Below are 4,463 nucleotides of genomic sequence, written 5' to 3' on the forward strand. Positions count from 1 at the left end.
GTCATCCTCAGAGTCATCCTCATCACTATCATTGATACATGGAAGTCAGTGGAGAGGTGGATGTGGCCAGGAATACCATTACCTACTACTACCAAGAGCATCACTTTGAAGGTTGTTCTCCTTACCAAAATCATCTTCATTGTTGTCCTCCTCATCATCATCGATGTCTGGAAGGAAGAAAGTGGAGAGAGTGAGTGAATGACTCATACCTCAGTGACTGTAGTAGGTGAAGCCTTGCTACCTTACACAAGAACAAACTCAGCATTTCTTTGGTTCACATCACTCACTGAGAACCACAATAGACATTCTACTCATGAGATAAAGTAACACTTCACATATTAAAAATACTGCAAAATATGTTCATTGTTTTTACAGAGGAGATACCATCTTATTTGTAGCTACTGTTAATAACAAACTAGGGACTTGAGAGATGGCTCAGTGGTTAAGAGCACTGCTCTTCCAAAGGACAAGGGTTTGATTCCCAGTACCAACACAGTGGTTCACTACCATGTGTAATTCCAATTCTTGGTGATCCAATGCCCTCTCTGGCCTCCACTGGTACTAGGCAACATGTGTACCAACATACATGGCAGGTCAAATACCTTCAAATTGCTTAAATCTAAAGCACAAACTATTGAATTTCCACAGTACCGTCATAAGTGCTACAGGACTTTTTGACTTTTTGCAAGGTCTTTTTTTGAGGTATGTCACTCTGTTCAGGAACCTTGGTACTTCTGAAACCCATTTTTTTCTGTGTAGCAGAAACTAGAATGCATCACAGCAAAACTAGGTTTGGTGAATCATAAAATAAAAGGAAAATTAGTCTTTGTTCTATGATAAACATTTGATCTCATTGCTGATTTGTAAGCACATTGTTTTAATTCAGAATGTCACTTCTGTAAGATCAAGGACATCAGTGAACATTTAAAGCACATCCAACATGGTCAGTGTATGGAAGATCTCAATCCAGGTAGATGAGACAGTATTGACAGAAGAGCATTTGACTGAGTGTGCAGAATGGCCAGCATCCAAAATAATTTTATGTACTAATACTGCGTGTGTGTGTGTGTGTGTGTGTGTGTGTGTGTGTGTGTGTGTGTACCATGTCATGGGTGTGGGTTCAGAGGACAGCTTTGTGGAATTTCTTCTCTCTTCATGTAATCTGGGAATCAAACACGTTGGGTTTGTTTGTTTGTTTGTTCAGCTATGAGTGCCTGTATGGATGTATGTGCACCACTTCCATGCCTGAAAACATCACCTTCTCCACCATGCCTTGGCCAATATCCACCGTATCACTGCAACGGAAGCCAAAGTTGTTTTCTTCCATTGTGATTCTGGTGTTTTATTATAGTAACAACAAAACAACTAATACAGAAAACAGTGCCAGAAAGATGGGTTATTGCTGTGACGGACCTGATCATGTTGCTTGGGGGAGGATTATGGAAATGTGGTGTTTTGACACAGAAGATCCACTGAATGCTCAAAACTGAATAAGCTTGCATGTAGAAATTTGGAAAACAAGAATGATGAAAGGAAGGTAGACAAGCGAGTCTTGGCTTGTGGAGGGGGAGAGGGCAGCCACGTCTCTTGGGAACTGCTTGTGAGAAGTTTGGGTTAAGAATCTGTGAAGTGAAACCTTCTGTCCTTTACTGGGACAATGGCTACTGGGTGTCCAGGACTGGGAAATCAGATGACTAGGGGACCAGCATCACAGACACAAGCTCTTCTTAGAACTATTTCTTTCACATCCACACACAGAAGCTCTGGCTCAGAGCGGGGCCAGGCCGCATCCCAAGCTGGCACCCAAACTTGGTGATGTGTCGGAGTCTCCTATGTGCTACTTGCTATGGTGGCAGAAAAGCTACAGGACTGAGGGGTCACGGAAAGAAGCTGAGGCTTGCCACCATGTGGAAGAGCCAGAGTCCCTAGAGAGAGGCTAGGCAAGGACATAGGTGGATGTCCACGCTCGGTTGCTAGGAGACCTCAGCATATTAGAGATGGCAGGATGTGGAAGGCAGTGTTTTTGGAGTGGAGCTGGCATGAGCCTCCAAGACAGGCCTGTATGCTGTGGGTGACTGTCTGAGAGCTACAACTCTGCAAGCCTTTGAGTTCCCTGCCAGCTTCCATGTCTCCACCAACATGATGCAGTGATCCACTTTAAAAATAAGCCACAATAAACCCTTCCTCCATCAACCTGTTCCATGTCACTTATTTCATCATAGCAATGAGAAAAGAAACTGAAACACGGTGATTCGGGAACAGACCCTGGCTGATACTTCTATCCACTGAAGGACCCTTGAGTGGACTTTCTTCCCCTACCTTCCAAGCAGAAGGAATAACTTGATCGCTGCTAGATTGTTCACTGGATCTGACCAGGAATGCCTTTACCTACCACTAACAGGTTCAGCATTTGCAGGTTGGTCTTTCTACCCAAGTCATTATCAATGTTGTCCTCATCCATTCCATTGAAATCTGGATGAAAGTCAGTAGAGAGATGGATCTGACCAGGAATGACCTACCACCACCAACATCATTGCTTTGAAGGCTGTTCTCCTTACCCAAGTCATCCTCAGAGTCATCCTCATCACTATCATTGATACATGGAAGTCAGTGGAGAGGTGGATGTGGCCAGGAATACCATTACCTACTACTACCAAGAGCATCACTTTGAAGGTTGTTCTCCTTACCAAAATCATCTTCATTGTTGTCCTCATCATCATCATCGATGTCTGGAAGGAAGAAAGTGGAGAGAGTGAGTGAATGACTCATACCTCAGTGACTGTAGTAGGTGAAGCCTTGCTACCTTACACAAGAACAAACTCAGCATTTCTTTGGTTCACATCACTCACTGAGAACCACAATAGACATTCTACTCATGAGATAAAGTAACACTTCACATATTAAAAATACTGCAAAATATGTTCATTCTTTTTACAGAGGAGATACCATCTTATTTGTAGCTACTGTTAATAACAAACTAGGGACTTGAGAGATGGCTCAGTGGTTAAGAGCACTGCTCTTCCAAAGGACAAGGGTTTGATTCCCAGTACCAACACAGTGGTTCACTACCATGTGTAATTCCAATTCTTGGTGATCCAATGCCCTCTCTGGCCTCCACTGGTACTAGGCAACATGTGTACCAACATACATGGCAGGTCAAATACCTTCAAATTGCTTAAATCTAAAGCACAAACTATTGAATTTCCACAGTACCGTCATAAGTGCTACAGGACTTTTTGACTTTTTGCAAGGTCTTTTTTTGAGGTATGTCACTCTGTTCAGGAACCTTGGTACTTCTGAAACCCATTTTTTTCTGTGTAGCAGAAACTAGAATGCATCACAGCAAAACTAGGTTTGGTGAATCATAAAATAAAAGGAAAATTAGTCTTTGTTCTATGATAAACATTTGATCTCATTGCTGATTTGTAAGCACATTGTTTTAATTCAGAATGTCACTTCTGTAAGATCAAGGACATCAGTGAACATTTAAAGCACATCCAACATGGTCAGTGTATGGAAGATCTCAATCCAGGTAGATGAGACAGTATTGACAGAAGAGCATTTGACTGAGTGTGCAGAATGGCCAGCATCCAAAATAATTTTATGTACTAATACTGCGTGTGTGTGTGTGTGTGTGTGTGTGTGTGTGTGTGTGTGTGTACCATGTCATGGGTGTGGGTTCAGAGGACAGCTTTGTGGAATTTCTTCTCTCTTCATGTAATCTGGGAATCAAACACGTTGGGTTTGTTTGTTTGTTTGTTCAGCTATGAGTGCCTGTATGGATGTATGTGCACCACTTCCATGCCTGAAAACATCACCTTCTCCACCATGCCTTGGCCAATATCCACCGTATCACTGCAACGGAAGCCAAAGTTGTTTTCTTCCATTGTGATTCTGGTGTTTTATTATAGTAACAACAAAACAACTAATACAGAAAACAGTGCCAGAAAGATGGGTTATTGCTGTGACGGACCTGATCATGTTGCTTGGGGGAGGATTATGGAAATGTGGTGTTTTGACACAGAAGATCCACTGAATGCTCAAAACTGAATAAGCTTGCATGTAGAAATTTGGAAAACAAGAATGATGAAAGGAAGGTAGACAAGCGAGTCTTGGCTTGTGGAGGGGGAGAGGGCAGCCACGTCTCTTGGGAACTGCTTGTGAGAAGTTTGGGTTAAGAATCTGTGAAGTGAAACCTTCTGTCCTTTACTGGGACAATGGCTACTGGGTATCCAGGACTGGGAAATCAGATGACTAGGGGACCAGCATCACAGACACAAGCTCTTCTTAGAACTATTTCCTTCACATCCGCACACAGAAGCTCTGGCTCAGAGCGGGGCCAGGCCGCATCCCAAGCTGGCACCCAAACTTGGTGATGTGTCGGAGTCTCCTATGTGCTACTTGCTATGGTGGCAGAAAAGCTACAGGACTGAGGGGTCATGAAAAGAAGCTGAGGCTTGCCA

The sequence above is a fragment of the Peromyscus maniculatus genome, chromosome 7 (genome assembly GCF_049852395.1).
Source record: "Peromyscus maniculatus bairdii isolate BWxNUB_F1_BW_parent chromosome 7, HU_Pman_BW_mat_3.1, whole genome shotgun sequence".
In the NCBI taxonomy this organism is placed as follows: domain Eukaryota; kingdom Metazoa; phylum Chordata; class Mammalia; order Rodentia; family Cricetidae; genus Peromyscus; species Peromyscus maniculatus.